This window comes from Pantherophis guttatus, chromosome 4, assembly GCF_059756535.1.
Source record: "Pantherophis guttatus breed Tessera chromosome 4, ASM5975653v1, whole genome shotgun sequence".
Lineage (NCBI taxonomy): Eukaryota > Metazoa > Chordata > Lepidosauria > Squamata > Colubridae > Pantherophis > Pantherophis guttatus.
The window spans coordinates 38717642-38739249 of NC_142066.1; positions in this window are offsets into that span (position 1 = coordinate 38717642).

The following is a 21608-nucleotide window of genomic DNA, read 5'->3' on the forward strand; positions in this document are numbered from 1 at the left end:
CAAAAAGATTGCCCAGACTGACTATAATCAGTGGCATAACAAAGTAGTAACAATGGTACATTGGAAGATCTGCAAGAAATATCATTTGCCTGCAAGCAAGAACTGGTGGGAATGTTATGTTGGGTGAATGAGGACGCAGCAAGCCAGGCAGTGAGTGACAACAGCTCTTTATTGTAGGGTGAGAACCCAGCAACTGACCGAGGGAAACAGCTTCCTTTATATACCTTGCAGCTGTGGTGGTCAGCCAATCAGCTGAGGATCAGTTAATTCAAACCTCCTGCCAAACAAATCTATTTACATAACACTCCTCTCTCCCAGAAGTCACTTTGGGTTTTATTTACATACAAAGTCTTTCAGGTGACCAGGGCGTGTATGTAGCCTGGACGACCTGCGCAGTTCAGTCGGAGGGGCAGTGTCGAGCTGGTCGGAGGGACTCCCTGTTTCTCCCTGCTCCGCCAATGGAACCTCCAAGATCTCTTCGTGGGCGGCGACTTCTCCGGCTGGTGGGAACTCTTTGCTGGGGCGGCTCCGGATGCCAGGATCGTCAGCTAAGTCTTCTGCTGCACTTGGGCTTGACTTAGTTTGGTGTTCTGGCTGGTAGTCAGGGAGCGGTTTGTTGAAGTTTTCTTCAGCGTCTGTTGCGATTCGCCTTCTCAGTTGATCAATGTGCCTGCGCCAAACTCTCCCGTCCCCCATGTCTACCCTGTACGATTTGGGCCCCGTGATTTCCGTGATTGTCCTTGCTTCCCACAGTGGGCCCTTTCCGTAGTTCCTGGCATGAACTGGAGTCCCTATGGTGAACTCCCTGAGTTTCCTCTCCTCCCCTTAAAAAACCTCGGGGGAATAATTGGGATTTAGCCTATCCAGTACCCCTCAGAGCTTCTTCCCCATTAACAGTTCTGCCGGGCTTCGGCCTGTGGCTGTATAAGGTGTGGAATGCTGGGCTGTGAGGAATCAATATATTCTTTCCTGTCAGTCCCTGGGGCCTAGGCGTGAGAGGGCCTCCTTGGCTGTTCTTACAAATCTCTCAGCCTGACCATTACTAGCCGGATGGAACGGGGCCGAGAGGATGTGTCTGACCCCCAGATCCGCTAGATATCTGTTGAACTGTGTGGCTGTGAATTGGGGACCATTGTCTGACACTAGGATGTCCGGTAACCCATGGGTAGCGAATAACTGCTTCAGTTCCCTAATAACCACGTCGGTGGTAGTGGCCCTCATGAGCTTAATCTCTAGCCACTTGGAAAAGGCATCGACTATGACCATGAAGGTCTGTCCATGAAATGGACCCACGAAATCTATGTGGATCCTGGACCAAGGCCCCTTGGGTCTTTCCCACTCTCTCACCGATGCTGTCGGTGGATCTGGCCTAGACTCTTGGGAGGGGTGGCATTTCCCTACCCACTCTGTAATGTCTGCATCCATGTTGGGCCACCAGATGTAGCTCCTGGCTAGTCCCTTCATCCGTACAATCCCAGGGTGCCCCTCATGCAACAGTGTTAAGACTTTTTCCCTTAGGCACAAGGGAACAATAACCCGTTTGCAAACACCCCCCTTGCATTGTTAGTTCGTCCCGTTTGCTCGCGTACTATTTGAATTCCACGCTCCCAGTCTTTTCTGGCCACCCCCTCGTAACCCAAATTGTGACCATCCGGATCACATGGTCTTTGGTTGAGGCTCTGACTACCTCTGCCGATGTGATGGATCCTGAGTCCAAAACGTCTATCAGCAGGATGGGGATGCCAGGTGTGGGATCTTCCAGCTTGTCTGGTAGAGGGCAGCGGCTGAGTGCGTCGGAGTTTCCCATGTCCATCGCTGGTCGATGTACCAGGTGATAGGAGTAGGCTGCGAGGAAGATGGCCCAGCGTGTCATCCTGGGCAATAGGGCTGCCGGTGTTGGTCAGTCTCCAGCGATGAGTCCCAGGAGTGGGCAATGGTTGGTAATCAGGTTGAAGTCCCTCCCAAACAGGTACTCGTGGAACTTCTTTACTCCTGAGATGGCGACGAGGGCCTCAAGCTGACTGTAATTCCTCTTGGCGCTTGACAGAGTTCGGGAGTAATAGGCGATGGGTGCCTCTAGGCCATTCAGGAGTCTATGGCTCAGGATGGCTCCCACGCCGAAAGGAGATGCATCACAGGCTAAAACAAGGGGAAGCGTTGAGTTGTATTGGATCAAGAAACTCTCGGCTGATAGCAATTTCTTGATGTTTGCAAATGCCCTGTCCTCGGCCTTCCCCCATTTCCATGTGGACTTTTTGACTAACAGTCTGTGTAGGGGTTTGGCCACTGTTGCCTTGTCCTTTAAGAAGATTGCATAAAAATTAAGCAGTCCCAGGAACGCCTGTAGTTCCACCTTGTCTTTAGGGGTGGGGACCTCTTGGATTGCCCTGATTTTACTCTCGGTGGGGTGTATGCCGTTGCCATCTGGTCGGTACCCCAAGAACTCTACAGAGAGGACTGCGATCATGCATTTGTTGTGTTTGACCCGGAGTCCAGCATTTCTGAATTTTTCTAAAACCATCCTCAGCCTCCCACCCCAGTTGTTGTTTGTCTTTCGCTGTGACGAGTACATCATCGAAATAAGGAACCACCTTGGGGATACCTTGCAGCAGCCACTCCATAGTACTTTGGAAAAGTCCGGAGGCTATGCTGACTCCAAATTGCAGACGCATACATTTGAAGGTGCCTCTATGCATTACGATAGTCTGTGCTTCTGCGGTAGCATCATCTACCGGCAGCTGATGGTACGCCTGCGCAAGATCAAGTTTCACGAAGATTTTGCCAGGGCCTAGGGAATGCAGCAGGTGGTGCACAATTGGGACCGGATAAGTGCTCTGTTGCAGAGCCTTATTAATTGTGCATTTATAATCGGCGCATATGTGCACTGACCCATCCGGTTTAACGGGTGTCACAATTGGGGTCTCCCATTTGGCGTGGTCGACTGGCACAAGCACCCCTTGCTTTATTAGCTTGTTCAGCTCAATGTCTATCTTGGGCTTTAGGGCAAATGGTACCCACCTAGGCTTTAAACGGATTGGGGCAATGTTGGGGTTGAGGTTGAATGAGATAGGGATCCCCACATACTTGCCAAGCCCTTCATCGAACATGTCCTGGAACTCCTGCATTAGGTCGTCCCTCAGGGTGCTCTGGATGTTCCTCACGCCAGTGAATCCCATGCCCAGGCTTGAAACCAGTCCATGCCCAGGAGGCTTGGGAGCTTGTCACTGACAATGGTGAGGGGGAGTCTCTCACTGAACTCCCTGTATCGTACTTGGAACTCGCCTATTCCTTTGACTGGGATGCAGTTCCCCTGATAATCTTTAAGCCGGCATCGCTGTGGTTGGAGCTGCCGCTTGTGTGCGCTGGGGATGGCTTTCTTGAGGTTGGCCCACGACATGATGGATATGGGGGATCTCATGTTGATCTCCATCTGGCACTCACATCCCTCGATTTCAACCGCAGTGTAGGTCTTCTCACCGGGTGATGTGCAGGTCTGGCCGATGCGGATGGTGTAGGCCTCTATGTCTTCAATTTTCTTTCTTTTTTTTTTAAATATATAATTTTTATTAATATATTCTATACACTAATACACAAATAAAATATACAATCCTGCCACCATGGTATAATATGATTACATTGTCCATAAGTATAAAATCATTCCTTTATACATACATATTTGCCATCATATATATACATCATCATATGTCTATTCTATCCCACCTTTTCTGGACCCAATCGTACCATACTTTCCAACTGTTATAAAATTCTGAATCTTTTTTACCATTGATCAATCTAGTTAGTCTATCTGATTCCGCACACTCATTAATTTTATATATTATTTTCAAATCTATCGGTAAGTATTGATTTTTTCACTCCTGCGCATACGCTAATCTTGCTGCAGTGATAATGTGAATCAACAAGAACCATATATCTGATTTAACATTCAAGGGTTTTGCCCCCAATAGGAAAATCTCAGGTCTTAATTCCAAATTAATCTGTGTAATTTCCAAAATCCATTGCCGTATTTTTTTCCAATATTTAACCGCCTGCGGGCAGGTCCACCATTGGTGAAAATAGGTTCCATTGCTGTAACCACACTTCCAACAGCAGGCAGATGTCCCGGGAAACATTTTAGCTAATCTTGCCGGGGGTAGATGCCACCGGTAGATCATTTTATATATGTTTTCTTTATATGAGGATGTCACTGCGTTATTTTATTTACCAGCTGAGCTCATTATTTCTGGACTGTCAGACTCTCCGTAGCTTGCTTGCCAACTTCTTATCAGTAAGCTACGTGTTTCCGTATCCACCCACATTCCTTCACTTGCTTCACACACACTCTTTCCTTTGTTCTCTTGCCAGAGGTCCGGCTCAGATAGCCGGCAAGAATTACTTTCAAAAATGTAACAATTAACTTTTCTTAGTTAGTGAGGTGTTTTATTTTCTTTATAACAAATAAATGAGTTTTATTAGAAACCTTTCTCGCGTTTCTTTTCAGATTATTGCAACTTGGAATAAGCCTCGATTCATCTCCTCCTCTAAACCAGGGTAATTAGTCCCAGAGCCAAACATGGGATTAATAAATGCCCTGACAGAGGAGGCCATGGTTAATTTCATATTTTTCAACCAAATCTGTTCCCATTGCTGGAAGTCAAGGGGATATCCAAAATTTCGCCCCCATGCTATCATACAATCCTTCACTACATCCTGTCCTATCTGCAGAGACAATAAATATGCATAACATTTAGATAATATCCCTTTCCCTCCTTCTAATAAGATCTTATCCAATTCTTGTCTTTTACTGTAGATTCCTTCACTATGTAAATCTTTTTTATACCTGGAGTACACTTGCGAATAAGACCACCAGTCTATTTTATATCCTTGAAGAGTTAATAATTCTCGTGATTTTGGATTACCCTGAACATCCAAGAAACCTTCATACGTCAAGGTTTTCTCCCCTTTATACAATGTTGGGTAAACCTGAGCTTCCTGCGCCGAAATCCAACATGGAACTTTTGTATATACTCTTCTTCTAACCTTTTCCCAAGTGTACCCAAGCATCCTACGTAAATAGTGATCATCAAAGTGTCTAGGACGGCCGGATGCTCCCCGGATGCTTACATCTTTCAGGCCATAGAAAATAGTGCCAGCCATGTTGAAGACTGGCTCCCTCAAATGTCAAAAGTCGTCTCTTTTGTAGGACCATCCATTCTTTCACCCAAATCAAGTTCGCTGCTTGGTGATAGAGCTCCCAATTTGGGAGTCCAAATCCTCCTCTATTTTTGAGTTCTTGTAACATTTTAAGTCTAATCCGCGGCCTCTTTCCCTGCCAGATAAATTTAGATATACTCCTATCCAAATTTGTAAAAAACTCTTTATTCAACCTTACCGGGGCTGTTTGGAATAGAAATAACCATTTGGGTAACACGCACATCTTAATGGTTACCACCCTTCCCAAAATTGATAGCTGGAGATTTTTCCATCTTTCTAAGTCTCTGAGCATCTGGCTGTAAAGAGGAAGATAGTTATCTTCCTTTATGGAGGAACATCTGGCGGTCAACCATATACCCAGATATTTAATTTTATTTGTTATTCTTAAGCCCATTAACTGCTCCAGCTGTTGCCTTTGCATCTGAGTATATTTTTCACTAGGATTTTAGTTTTTTCTTCATTCATCTTTAATCCCGCTACCTTCCCATACTCTCTAATCAAGCATAATAATTTCAGGCCCGAGTCCAGTGGTTGATCCAAGATAAATACAAGATCGTCTGCATAAGCCTGAACTTTAACTTCCTCCTGCCTAATCTTCATTCCTCTTACTTCCGTGTTTCCTCTCACTTCTCTAAGCAGGGGCTCTAAAGTTAATACACATAGCAATGGGGAAAGGGGACATCCCTGTCTTGTACCTGTACGAATTTGAATTCTCTCTGTCTCCTCTCCATCTATGAGAACTCTTGCAGTCTGCTCCCGGTAGATAGCTCGAATTGCCCGAATAAAATTCCCACCAAACTCCATATATTCCAATTGAGAAATCATAAATTCCCAACTGATTCTGCCAAATGCCTTTTGGGCGTCAACAAAAATTAGGGCTAATTGTTTATCCGGGCGATTTTCGAAAAATTCTAATGTATTCATGATAATTCTAAGATTATCTCGTAGATATCTATTAGGAAGGAAGCCGTTTTGGTCTGAGTGAATGAATTGGTTAAGGAAGCAGCTAAGCCCAGCTGCAAGAACCCCCGCAAATATCTTATAATCGGAGTTTAGTAATGATATTGGCCTATAGTTCTTAATAAAAGATAGATCAGTTCCTTCTTTTGGGATAATAGAAATATAAGCCTCAGTCCAAGATACTGGAACCTGAGCCTCTTTCATAACCGCATTGAATAAATCCGTCATGTGTCTTCCTATCACGTCAAACACTATTTTGTATAATTCAACTGGAAGGCCATCTCTACCCGGGGTTTTGCCATTCGCCTGTGCTTTCATAACTGTTTCTACTTCCTCCATCGTAAATTCCGCATTAAGAATTTCCTTCATTGTTTCCGAGACTTTAGGCAAGTCTGTCTTTTCCAAATATTTCCGAATTTCACAGATATTTTCCTCTCCTTTCTGATAAAGCTGTGTGAAAAAATCCTGAGCTACCATTCTCTTGCCTTCCTTAGTACAATGGAAATTCCCAATTACATCTTTCAGCCCTTCTATTCTCCGTTGTTCCTGCTCCTTTCTAAGCCGGTAAGCCAACCATTTTCCTGTTTTATTCGCCCTTTCAAAAAAATTTTGTTTAGTCCACTTTAGTTTATTTGCTAATTCCTCTTGATCTAATAATTTAATCTGGTGTTGCCAGTACTCCCTTTCCTCTATCAATGTTGTCTGGGTTAATCCATTTTGCATCCTTTCTTCCACCCATTGTAATTTATTCAAGAGGTTGTCTCGGTGTTTCCTACCCGCCCTATGTTTGTCAATCATATATTTGATTAACCATCCCCTCATCACTGCCTTAACCGTATCCCATGTATTGTATATTGAAGTATCCTCTTTCTTATTTTCCTGGAAAAAAAGATATAACTCCTTCTTAAATTTACTCATGAATTCTTCATCTTTCAGGATACCTATATTCATTCTCCATCTACTCTTCCTACAATGTGGGATCTTCCAAGTTACCATTAGCGGGTTATGATCCGCCCACTGATTGGGCCCTATTTCCACTTCTGAGACCAGCCCCCTCAACTCAAGAGACATCCATATCATATCTATTCGAGTGGTGTCTGGGAGAGAAATAAGTATATTGATTTTTATTGGGATTTCTCAACCTCCATATATCCTGTAATCCAAATTCCTCCCTTAAATCATTACATATTTTTGGTAATGTTCTCTTAATATCCTTTAACCTTCCTTGTATGTTTCCCGGGACATAATCCTGCATTCTATCCATTACACCATTGAAATCCCCCACTAGACAGACATGTTCATATTCCAGTTCCCCCAATTTAACATATAAGTTTTGATAAAAAGTCCTCTGATTATCATTAGGGGCATAAATACAAACCAATAAAGACTTCCACTGGGCAATTTCTATTTCGAGCATGAGAACCCGGCCTTCCTGGTCAGCAAAAACCTGTTGGGATTTCAAATGATGTCGTACATATACCACTATCCCTCTTTTTTTTTGACCTGCTAATGAGGTATAAGTTTTACCCAATGCCCGGCATTCTAACAAATGGTTTTGATCTTTTTTTATATGAGTCTCCTGCATACAGACAATATCATACTTAGCCTTTCTTAATTTATTCAAAATCCTACTACGTTTATTAGGAGCATTTAAACCGTTAATATTTACAGATATCAAACGCACTAATTCCCCCATTTTCTTTTCTCACCTAAGTTTTTACTTTCCCGCTGTTATAGCCTTCTTAACTGTTTGTCTTGTCTCCCTCTGAGGTGCTGTTAATTCCTCAGCTTTTTGTATTCCCCCATGTCTTCAATGTCTTCAATTTTCACGCCCTTCCAGCTTCCGCCATCTTTATTGGGCCTCTTGCGTGGCGCCATCTCAGATGGCTGTGTTGACCTCATGACTTTTGGCCTTGTGCTTGCTTGGCTCTGCAGACTAGAGCAATGTGCCCCATTTTTCTCGCAGAACCGGCAGATTGCATCCCAGAACTTGCAATTGTGTCGGGAGTGAGGGCCTCCGCAGCTGGCGCAGTCATCTCTGGGTCTCCGTTGGTCCGGCCTGGACTGTTCTGTGCTCTCCTCGGACTCCCCTTCGCTCTCGTGCTTACGGCTTCAAGGTGCACGGTCGCTGACCTCTGCGCTGTCTGGCCATGGATTGTCCCTTGCAGTCTCTCGGTGGCCTTCATAGACGACTCTTGTGCTCTTGCTTCATCTAGGGTGATGTGCAGGGTCAGGTTCGATCTCGCAAGTAGCCTCCATTATAACCAGCCGTCTTTCACTCCGCAGATTAGTTGCTCTAGGAGTACCTCATCTAGGTCTCTGTATTCTCACTGGGTTGCGGCCTGATGCAGGGCAGCGACGTACTCGCTGATCGATTCGCCATCCTGCTGCAGCCTTTGCCAGAACTCGTACTGCTGGATGTACTTGGAAGGTGTTGGGGCATAGTGGTCCTTCAGCAGGGTCTGCAGCGTCCACCATGATATGGTGTGGACCGAATTCAGCTCAGCCAAGACTTCGGCTGTGTCAAACACCCATGGTCCACAGTGGCTCAGGAACAGGGCCTTCTTCCGCACATCCGATGGTCCTTGCAGGTCGTTGGCCACCATGAAGCACTCAAACCACGACATGTAGGATCCCCACTTCTCCTCCTTGGGGTTGAAAGGTGCTGGCGGGGTGTAGGCAGACATCATTCGTGATTCTCCTGTGCTCCGCTTGCTCGCCTGGCTGGATTCTGTGGTTGAGCATTCCGCTTCTCTCTCGGAACGTGGTTTCAGCTCTTTTTGGTTGTGGCTTCAGCTCTTTCCTTGGCTTCTGGCCTCAAAATCCCATCCTCGTCGCCAATGTTATGTTGGGTGAATGAGGACGCAGCAAGCCAGGCAGTGAGTGACAACAGCTCTTTATTGTAGGGTGAGAACCCAGCAACTGACCGAGGGAAACAGCTCCGTTTATATACCTTGCAGCTGTGGTGGTCAGCCAATCAGCTGAGGGTCAGTTAATTCAAACCTCCCACCAAACAAACCTATTTACATAACAGGGAAAATAGAGAAAGTCATAGAAAATGAAGAAGTTCATTTGCTCTGGGACTTTAGAATTCAAACAGACAAGGACAATAATACCCCTGGAACAGTGGTAGGTTGCCCCTGGTTCACACCGGTTCTATAGAACCGGTAGTAAAACCGGTGGGAGGCTCTGCCCACTGACCCTGACATAATCAAAACACTTCTGCGCATGTGCATGGCCCCATTACAAACCAGTAAGAAAGGTAAGTAGAACCCACTCCTGCCCTGTAGTTAATAATTGTTGATAAGAAAGACAAAAAAACAAAAAAGTCTGGATAGTGGGCATGGCAGTGTCTGGATGCTAATGCTCACCTTTGTGGTGGGATATTGATCCTTTGGGGCATGTAATGCAATCATAGCAACAGAAAGTTTTTCTTCTCTTTCTTTTTTTGCTAGATCCAGGTTGGCAATGGGCATTACAGAGAAAAGGAGGCACTGTCTGTCCATCAATGAATAAACAATGTTAAGAAAGCAAAGTTAGTACCAATAGTAATAGGTGCCATAATTCTAGTGGTATTTTTGCCAAAAGTACAAATCATTGGAATTTATACTTTCTCTCTTCTTTTTAATTTTCAGTCAGTGGCTGATAGTTTTGAAGTTCAAGGATTAAAACATCAAATATGGGAATTTAAAAGAGAAAAGAATTAGAGTTTACTGAATAATAATAGTAGAAATAGTAAAAAACCCAAGGTTGTTCTCCATATTATATTAATACAGACCACTGAAGAGATACCTTCTGAAGAAACAGAATTGCCATTCTGAACCCATTACTGGAAATATCAGTGGGACCATATCTTCTTCTTGCAGAACCAGTGTGAGCCCCAAAGACAACACTCCTTGCCACCAATGCATACTTGTTCATATACAAACAGTGCTTTAACTGAGATTGCTGCCAATATATGGACACTAATTATTTCTACAGCCTTTTTTTTATTTTTAAACTTTTATTAATTTAAGAAACCACATAATACATTTATAAATGCAATTAAAACAATTTACAACAAGCATCATCTTAATAACATCTACCTATAATATCTGAATTGTTACAATATCAATATCCTATATTCTTCAATATAAAATATCTCTCTCACCTTATATAATGATATTATTTTATTGATATCTCGTGTCTCTTTCTTAAATTTCATTTGATGTAAAAATTTATTTTACTCTATTGATATGTTTTCTTTTATTTAATTTTTCTTTCTTTCTTCTTCTCTTTTTTTTTCACTTCCCTCTAACCATTTATACCATTTTTGTCAGACCAGATAATATTCAGATTCTTCCTTTCCTTGGATCTCCTTGGTAAGTTTATCCATCTCAGTGCATTCCATAATTTTGGATATTAATTTCTCTTGAGTCGGGACCTCTTCTTGTTTCCAATTTTATGCGTATATAATTCTTGCTGCAGTCAAAATGTGTGTTATTAAATATATTATTTCTTTTTCATATTTGCTTGTAGGTATTCCTAATAAATAAGTTTCTGGCTTTAATGGCACCTTTTGAGTTATTATTTGTTCCAGTTGCATTTTTATATTGTTCCAGAATTTTTTAGTTTTGGGACATGACCACCATATATGATCGTATGTCCCTTTATGCATTTTACATTTCCAACAGAGTGGAGATGTGCCGGGAAACATTTTAGAAATTCACGCCAGTGGTAGATGCCACCTATAGAACAATTTATAAGCATTTTCTTTGTATGGTACAGATAATGTTAATTTATTAATACTTTTCCACAATTTTTCCCACTTATTTAATTCTATTGCATACCCAAAATTCGTCACCCATGTGATCATATTCTCTTTAACTACTTCCTCTGCTAGTTTATATTCCAATAGAAAATTATAAATTTCTACAGCCTTTATACCTTAAGCATTTTATGTAAAAAAAACCTTACATAAATATAATGTAAATATTCAAAAGAAAAATGTATGAATGGTAGAGAAGCATCAAATCACTAGGTCAGGAGCACAGAGTTGAATCCAGATGATTTTAGTTAGGATAAAGTCATTAAATTGGTGTGTAAAAAACTCAGCATTTTTGCATGAAACAGAAATAAAATATATTTATTATTTATGGTTTTGATGATTAGATAGGATATATTATTAAAAAAATATTGAAAGTCAATGGGAAACTAGGATATTTCACATAATGCTATTAATAATATTTTATTGATAGTTTTCCTACTAGTAAAAGATTTATGTAAAGGAAAAATTTACAAAATTTAAATTATGGGGTCATGGGGTGCAGATGGGCCTGCTGGTTACGTACCTGGCTCCCTGCCACATGGCAGCGGCCTTGCCTGAACTACTCAACGTTATAGCCGCGGTGGCAATTGATACCCCTAGACTTATGGTCATGGGGGACTTCAACCTGCCATCCATCAGTGAGGCGTCTGAGGTGGCTCAGGAGTTCATGGCTTCCATGATGGCCATGGACCTGACCCAATTAGTTCATGGCCCTACTCACACGGGGGGAAACACGCTGGACCTGGTTTTTGTCTCTGGTCAGTGGCTGAGTGGTCTCGAGATAGGGGATATAGCGATCAAGCCCTTGTCATGGTCAGATCACTCCCTCCTTCACTTTGACCTTCGAACCGCCACACCCCGCCGCAGGGAGGTGGAACCGATGAGATGGTTCCGCCCCAGGCGCCTGATGGACCCGGATAGGTTCCAGACGTAGCTTGGGCCATTTCTTGAGGCTCTGGCACACGGCTCGACTGAAGACCTAGTGGCTGTCTGGGATAGGGCGGCCGCTGGAGCTTTGGACCGGGTCGTGCCTTTGCGGCCTCTGACCCAGCTTCGATCTCACCTGGCTCCCTGGTTCACCGAGGAGCTGAGGGAGATGAAACGCCAGAAAAGACGCCTGGAGAGCAGTTGGAGGGCCAGCCGTTCTGAATCTGACCGAACACTGGTAAGGTCTCATATTAAGACCTACCTGGTGGCAATAAAAGTGGCAAAGTGTAACTATTTTTCCGCTCTTATTGCGTCATCAGATAATCGCCCGGCCGCCCTGTTTAGGGTGACCCGCTCCCTGCTCCACCAGGAAGCGCGGGAGGACCCCTTGGAGGGTAGAGCCGAGGACTTTGTACAATATCTGTATGACAAAATCACTCAGATTCGGGAAAATTTGGACTCTGACTGGGTAGATTCGGGAGGGAGGATGGAGGCAAGTCTTGAGAATATTATCTGGGAAGAGTTTGATTCTGTGACTCCGGAAAACATGGACAAGATACTGGGCAGACTAAGCGCGGCCACATGTTTATTGGACCCGTGTCCCTCCTGGCTGGTGCCTTACACGAGGCTGGCTCCAGGGGATTATAAATGCTTCCTTGAGAGAGGGTGTCTTCCCTGCCACCTTGAAGGAGGCGGTGGTGAGGCCTCTCCTCAAGAAGCCTTCCCTGGACCCAGCAGTGTTGGCTAATTACCGTCCAGTCTCCAACCTTCACTTCATTGCGAAGGTTGTTGAGAGTGTGGTAGCGCGACAGCTTCCTCAGTACTTGGATGAATCGGCTTATCTAGATCCGTTCCAGTCGGGCTTCAGGCCTGGATACAGCACAGAAACGGCATTGGTCGCATTGGTAGATGATCTCTGGAGGGCCCGGGACAGGGGTTGCTCCTCTATCCTGGTCCTATTAGACCTCTCAGCAGCTTTTGATACCATCGACCATGGTATCATGCTGCACCGGTTGGAAGAGTTAGGGGTGGGAGGCACCATGTTGCGGTGGTTCTCCTCCTTTCTATCTGATCGGTCGCAGTCTGTGTTGACAGGGGGGCAGAGGTCGACCCCGAGGCCCCTTGTATGTGGGGTGCCACAGGGGTCAGTTCTCTCACCCCTTCTGTTCAACATTTATGTGAAGCCGCTGGGTGAGATCATCCGTGGTTTTGGGGTGAAGTATCATCAGTATGCTGATGATACTCAGCTATACATCTCCACCCCGGACCACCCCAATGATGCCCTTAAAGTGATGTCCCAGTGCCTGGAGGCTGTACGGATCTGGATGGGGAGGAACAGACTCAGGTTCAACCCATCCAAGACCGAGTGGCTGTGGTTTCCGACGTCCCGATATAGTCAGTTGGTGCCATCACTGACTATTGGGGATGAGTCATTGCCCCCCACGGAGAGGGTTCGGAACTTAGGCGTCCTCTTGGACTCACGGCTGTCTTTAAAAGAACACTTGACGGCTGTGGCCGGGAGGTCTTTTTATCAGGTTCGCCTGATTCGCCAGTTGTGTCCCTTTCTGGATCAGGACTCGTTAAAAACGATCACTCATGCCCTCATCACTTCACGCCTGGACTACTGTAATGCTCTCTACATGGGGCTCCCCTTGAAGAGCACCCGGAGGCTCCAGCTGGTCCAGAATGCGGCCGCGCGGGTAGTTATGGGAGCAGCATGGCGCTCCCATGTGGCTCCCCTCCTGCACGAGCTGCACTGGCTCCCTGTGGTCTTCCGGGTGCGCTTCAAGGTCTTAGTTACCACCTTTAGAGCGCTCCATGGCTTAGGACCGGGGTACTTACGAGACCGCCTTCTGCCACCAATAGCCTCTCACTGCCCAGTACGCTCCCATAGAGAGGGGCTTCTCAGGGTGCCGTCAGCCAAACAATGTCGACTGGCGGCCCCCAGGGGGAGAGCCTTTTCTGTGAGGGCACCCACCATCTGGAACGAGCTCCCCCCAGAATTACAGAAGATTCCGGATCTGCGCACTTTCCGCTGTGCCCTCAAAACATTCCTGTTTCAGCAGGCCGGCCTGGCCTAACTTTCCCTTTATATTGCTTTTTGATTTTATTTTAAACTGGGATGTCTTGAATTATCTAGGACCAGAATGTTTAGTATATTTTAATTGTTTTTTTTTTATTATTATTAACGTTTGTATTACATGTATTTTTATCGTTCGCTGTTCACCGCCCTGAGTCCCTTAGGAATAGCGCGGTATATAAATTTAATAAATAAATAAATAAATAAATAAATAAATAAATAAATAAGAAGAATGTAAGAAGGAAAAAAAAAGGAAAGTAAATATGATTAAATAAGAACAATATAAAAATGAATTCCAATCTTCTTTTCAACAAATGCTGGCATACACATTATTCCCTCTGTGATATTTCGGAAAGTCCCTTAGCTACTTCTTTGACTGTTTTTTGGTCATCAAATCCACAAATCATCACTTCATTTTTTTAAAATTTTCAACCAAAAATCTATAAAAGATTTACAGTTTATATACAGTTTACACCTTATAAAAAGTGCTTATTGTTTCATCCCAATCAAACAAGTTAGTTCTGCCATTACTTCCATCATTGTGCATTTAATAATCTTGCTGTGGTTATATATACAACCATATATATAAGTAAATCTTCCATGTGTTCTTTCTGATTGACTGACCATAAATCCCAGTGAAAGGAGTTCTGGTTTTCAGTCTGCCATCCATGATAAAATGTCTCTTAATTTTTTTCACAATTCTAACATTCATATATCTTTGATAATTTATTTGGTGCTATATACCAATGATACATCATTTTATTAAATTATCTCTTAAATTATAATACAATGTCAATTTCATCCCATTTACCCCATTTCTGATTTATCCATCTATAAATTATCAGCAAAATTAATACCCAATTTTATCATGCAATTTTTAACTTGTTCCTCTTCCATAAATCTTAACAAAAATGTATACATTTTATATGTTCTTCATAGCTCATTTTACACATTCACATGTTCATCACTTCTACATAGCTCATTTTCACATTGTCTTGTTACCTTTTTATCTATGTTAAATTGTATACATGAAAACTTCATCTTAAATTCTATAATTTCCTGCATTAATACATCTTGATATGTTGATTATTTCTATCTGATATTTCTTTTTTATAGAATGTTTGCTATGCTGAGACCAATAGAGATATCTTCAGGCACAACCTGGGATGATAATCTACATAATTATGAAACTATTTTACTAATATAAGATGTAATTTTAATATATCTGGACATCAGTGGTGGGTTCCTCCCGGTTCCTCCCGGTTCCGCCAAGCCGGTAGCGGTGATGATATGATGTCACCGAACTGGTTCTGGCCCCCCACCCCCCCTGCCCATCCCCCATGTTATTCTTACCTTTTATTTGGCCCCACCCCCAATCAATTGCTGCTTCCTGAGTCCCAGCTGATCGGCTAGAGGGGAAAAAACTGTTTAAACTCTTGCCACAGGGCTTCAAAGGGCCACCCTACAGCTGATCAGTGTTAAAAGAAAACAAATGAGTGGTTCCCAAACTAGGTGGTACCACCCCCTGGGGAGCGGTGGGATGCCTTAGGGGGTCAGTAAGAGGCAAGGGGGTGGCAGGGGGGCGCTAGAGGCAAAAGGGGGTGGCCCCCATCCTTTGGCCTGTGCAGTTACCTCCTTGCAAGCAAACAGCAAGAAAGAACAACTCCTTTCAGCTTCAGCATAGGCTAATTAGCCCGTTGATTAGATCTGCCTCCCGACTCTCAGCTGATTTTTTCTCAGCTGTTTTGCGCAGGACTCTTCTGCTTGCTGCAAAGAGCTAAATTGCTGGAGCAGATATTTTTTTCTCCTTTTGCAAATCAAGCTGAAAAAGAAACTGAAAATAAAGCAGGGTGTTGGCTTTGCTGTTTGCTGCAGCATTGAAAAATTAGGCACAGGCAGATTTCTTTTCTTTTTCCTCACCAAAAAAGGTAGGTGCAAACAATGGGAAATTTAGGGCAAAAGAGGAAAGTTCAAGATTTTAAAACACAAAAACAAAAAAGCTCTATTTAACTAGGGAATTGTAATAATTGAGATACTATTAATTGTATATTGTGTTGAAAGCAGAAATGGTTAAGTTGTGGAGGAATATATGGGGAAAATTATTTGGTTTATTATTATTGGTAAATATAATTAATTGATTTGTAAGAAATTGGATTGCATGGAAATAATTGGAATATTCATGTTCATATTGATTAATAAAGATAGTTATATAACTAATTGATTTATATTAAAATGTTAAATTTGTATTAAACAACTGTAATATTACATAATTAACCAATGTGAGAATGGGTATAAAAATAGATGACAATGGGAAGGGGTATAATATAGAATAGAAGGGAAAAATTGAATTTGATTAAGATTAGAGATGAGGATGAAGGGTAATATTGTTTTTTTACAAAAATAGATGAGGAATAAATATGGCAAAAAGGAAATATAGAAATTGTAAATTTAATTGAAATGACTAAACACTGTTTAAATTTGTGAACCGGCCAAATACTCTGTTCAAAGAAAATACATTGTATGTTTGTATGTGTGTTTCTAATTATTGCTTTTTTATTTTTTAATGAAATTTTATTGAGTAAAGAATATATTACATTTCAAACTCTATGGTTCGGCAATGTGTAGTCATCTTGTATATTTACATATATGGAATCTAATCAATTATCTAGGTATTATACAATTTATACGTAAACCTTGTAAAATTGAACACATAATACAACAATAATATATAGATTAATTAATAATTATACATTGTCCTAATGAGAGTTAACTTTTGCATTTATTTTTCAACCACCTATACCACAGATCCCAAATCGTATAGAATTCTGAGTCTTCCTTTCCATTTAAAACATACGTTAATCTGCACATTTCTGCACAGTCCAATACTTTATTGACTATCTGTTCCTCAGTCGGACATCCTTTCTCTTTCCAACAACTGGCATAGGAGAGTCTAGCAGCTGTAACAATATGAATAATCAGATATTTCTTAATATTTCTTGGACCCATTTTTGTATTTTTTTCCAGAATTTCCTCGCTTCCGGACACGTCTACCACATATGGTAGAAGGTACCTTGATGGTGGCTGCATTTCTAGCACTTGGGGCTTGCATTCGGATAGATCTTTGCAATTCTAGATGGTGCTAAATGCCATCTATACAGCATTTTGTACTGATTCTCCTTATAGCTTATTGCTCTTGTCAATTTAACATTGCTGTTCCATATTTCTTCCCAATCATCTAAATTTATCTTTGAATCAATATTTTTTCCCCAAGCGATCATTTGGTCTTTAAGTATTTCTCCTTCTCTATTATATTCGAGCAGGTAGGAGTATAATTTAGCTAATAGTTTATTCTCATTGCCCAGACATATCTTATCAAAGCTATTTGTTCCCGCTTCTATTCCCTCTTCCTGTTTATCTTTCCTGTATCGGGATTTTATCTGTAAATAGGGCCACCAATCTATATGGATCCCTTGCTCTTTCAATGTCTCATTAGATTTGAGGTTGCCGCTGTTGTCTAAAATGTCTTGGTATGTAAACATTTTCTCTCTGCTTATTGTGTTTGGGTAGATCATTGCCTCATTGTAGAGATCCATTTTGGGATTTTAAAGTAATGTTTACGCCTAATTTCTTTCCATGTCTTCATTAATGTATCTCTAATTTTGTGTCAGTGGAAACATATCCCTGCCCCCTTACCTTTATCCCAAAGGTAGGCATGCCAGCCTCTTAGCAGATCATGCCCTTCCAATTGTAGAATTCTTTTGTTTCTTAATGTGGCCCACTCTCGTAGCCATACTAGATTGGCAGCTCTGTGGTATATCTCCCAAACTGGGAGCCCAAATCCACCTTTACTTCTTTTTTCCTGAAAGGAACGTAACGCAATTCTCGGTTTTTTCCCTCCCCAAATGAATTTCCTTACTATCATGTTTAGATCCAAAAAGAGTTTTTTGTCAATGCTAACTGGAGTGGTTTGAAACAAATATATTAATTTGGGGAGAATGCTCATCTTAATGGTGGCTATCCTACCTAGAAACGATATTTGTAGCTTCCCCCAACAATCCAAATCTTGCTTGATTTTTGTCAGTAATGGCATATAATTATCCTCCTTCAAGGTCGAGCATCTAGTGGTAATCCATATCCCTAAATACTTTATCCTTTTAACTATTTGGATGCCCAAATTTTCTATTAATATTTCCTGTTCTCTTTTCGGGATATTTTTTGTTAACATTTTAGTTTTTGTCATATTTAATTTAAATCCAGATAACTTCCCGTACTCGTCTATCTCTTTCAGTACCTTTGGCCCAGTCGTTAACGGGTCCTCCATGATTAACGCTACATCATCAGAGAAAGCTTGAATTTTGAAGGTTTTATTCCTAATTACCAGTCTGCGTATTTTGTTATTTTGCCTAATATTCCTTAACAATATCTCCAGAGCTAATATAAATAAGATTGGAGAGAGTGGACAGCCTTGCCTTACCCCTTTACCGATCCAAAAAGTTTTAGTCATGTCTCCATTCAGTATAATATTTGCACTCTGCTTGTCCTAAATTGTTTTTATCGCATTCTCGAAGCATTCCCCAAAATTCATTCTTTTAATCTGCTGGATCATAAATCCCCAATTTAGGTTATCAAATGCCTTCTGGGTGTCGAGAAAGACCAAGGCCAACTGTTTGTCGGAGTGTATTTCATAATACTCCAACACATCCATAACCACTCCCATATTAGTTCTGATCTGTCTTCCAGGAAGGAACCCGTTTTGGTCGGGGTGGATCCAATTATTTAGTATTATCTTCATCCTACCTGCTAATATTCCCATAAATATTTTATAGTCGGGGTTGAGTAAGGAAATTGGCCTGTAATTCTTTATTTGTTTGGGGTTGGTACCTTCTTTTTCTACCAATGTGATGAACGCTTCCTTCCACGATTCTGGAATCCTGGAGCCTCTCAGGGCCTCGTTGCATATTGCCAGAAGTTTTGGTACAAGTATTTCTTCCAGTTCCTGGTTTTTATACAATTCTCCTGGGAGGCCGTCAGGGCCAGGGGTTTTATTGCTCTTTAATTTAGATATTGCCCCCTTCAATTCCTCTATTGTAATTTCTCTATTTAACATTTCCCTTTCCTCCTCCTTTATCTGTGGCAGTTCCCCTTTGGCGAGGTATTGATTAATAGTATCAATTGAGATTTCCTCCTCTCTGTATAATGTCTCATAATATTGTCTGACGAACTCAAGTTTCTCGTCCTCTTCCTCTAATATTTTGCCTTCCCGATTCTCCAAGCAATCCATAATCCCCTTCTCCTTCTCTTTTTTTAACTTATACGATAACCATCTCCCTGGCTTATTTGCATTATCAAAATAATATTGTTAGGATTGTTTGATTTTTTTTGCCAATTCTTCCTGTTCTAATAGGTTTAATTTATGTCTTATTGTCATCCATTGTTCTTTTTTTTCAGTATCACTGGGATCTCATTGTAGTCTCTTCTCTGCTTCTTCCAGATGGATTAGCAGATCCTTCTGAGCCTTTCTTTTTTCTTTATTGTTATATATATTATATGATATTACTAATCCCCTCCAATAAGCCTCCATTGTATCCCAAACTCATGTTGAGGGCGTATCCTGATTCTCATTCTCCTCAAAAAACAATTGTAAATCTCTCTGGAGCTTTTTAGTAAACCCTACATCTCTAAGAATATGAGTATTTAATCTCCATCTCCTTCGTTTAACCCTGTTTGGGCTCTTCCACTTTATCTCTAATGGGTTAGAACGCGAAAGTAAAGTATGGTCTTTGCTGCAACGTGACAAAATGAGGCAGAGAGAGATTTCTTTTTCTTTTTCCTCACCAAAAAAGGTAGGTGCAAAAAATGGGAAATTTAGGGCAAAAGAGGAGAGTTCAAGATTTAAAAACACAAAAGAAAAAAAAGCTCTATTTAACTAGGGAATTGTAATAATTGAGATACTATTAATTGTATATTGTGTTGAAAGCAGAAATGGTTAAGTTGTAGTTTGGAGGAATATATGGGGGAAATTATTTAGTTTATTATTATTGGTAAATATAATTAATTGATTTGTAAGAAATTGGATTACATGAAAATAATTGGAATATTCATGTTCATATTGATTAATATACAAAAAAGATAGTTATATAACTAATTGATTTATATTAAAATGTTGAATTTGTATTAAACAACTGTAATATTACATAATTAACCAATGTGAGGATGGATATAAAAATAGATGACAATGGGAAGGGGTATAATATAGAATAGAAGGGAAAAATTGAATTTGATTAAGATTAGAGATGAGGATGAAGGGTAATATTGTTTTTTTACAAAAATAGATGAGGAATAAATATGGCAAAAAGGAAATATAGAAATTGTAAATTTAATTGAAATGACTAAACACTGTTTAAATTTGTGAACCGGCCAAATACTCTGTTCAAAGAAAATACATTGTATGTTTGTATGTGTGTTTCTAATTATTGCTATTTATTCATATTTGTTCTCTTTTATTCTTTAAAGTTTAACAATTCATTCTTTATCTTAATATATTTATGTTTGTTTGGAGTTGCCTTTCTTCCATTTCATCTTTTTTATTGTACAGCAATCTTTCTCCTCAAACCTACTACTTCTCTCTTTTCTTTCCTTCTTACTTTCTCTTCCCCCCTTCTTCTCCTCCCTACTTCTTCTTCCTTTTTCCTTCTCCTCCTCTCTTCCTCCCTCTCTTACCTTCACTCCTACTCTAATTTCCCTGCCCTTCCTTCCTCCCTTCTCTTCCTTCCCTCTCTCTCCTTTCTTCTTCCATCTCTCTTCTCCTTCCTTCATCCCTCTCTATTGCTGTATTCATTTTCGATTTTTTATTTTCCACTATTCTTTAAACTTGGACTTCTGGAATTAAAAGGCTCTGGATTAAATGGTACTCCAGACAAAAGATGGAGAAGAGGGCCTTTGACAGAGTGGATTGGAATTTTCTATTAAAGACTTTAAAAAAGATGGACTTTGGGGACCAATTTATACAGGCGGTCTCAGCAATTTACCAAGAGCAAAAGGCACAGATTATTATTAATGGAAGTTTGACAACAGAGTTTAAAATTGAAAAAGGAACAAGACAGGGATGTCCGTTATCCCCATTGTTATTTATTTTAACATTAGAAGTCTTGTTAAATACAATACGGGACTCTAATATCTTGAAAGGTATAATGATAAGGCAAGAGGATTACAGAATAAAAGCATTTGCAGATGATCTGGTTGTTACCCTAACACAGCCAATGGAATCAATAATCCAGATGAAGGACATTATACAAGACTATGGTAAAGTTTCAGGTTTTAGACTGAATCAGAAAAAAACTAAGATGATAGTTAAAAATATGACACAAGATCGTAAACATGAGCTTGAAAGGAGGGCAAGTTTTGAGATTGTACCAAAGGTAAAATATCTAGGAGTTCAGGTTGCAGAATCAAATATGAAATTGTTTCAAAATAATTATGAGGTTTTGTGGCGAGAGGTGCAGAAAGATATGGAGACTTGGAAAAAACTGCAGCTGTCTTTACTTGGAAGAATAGCAGCAGTTAAGATGAACATTTTGCCAAGATTTCTTTTTTTGTTTCAAATGATTCCGGTGCTCAAAAGTG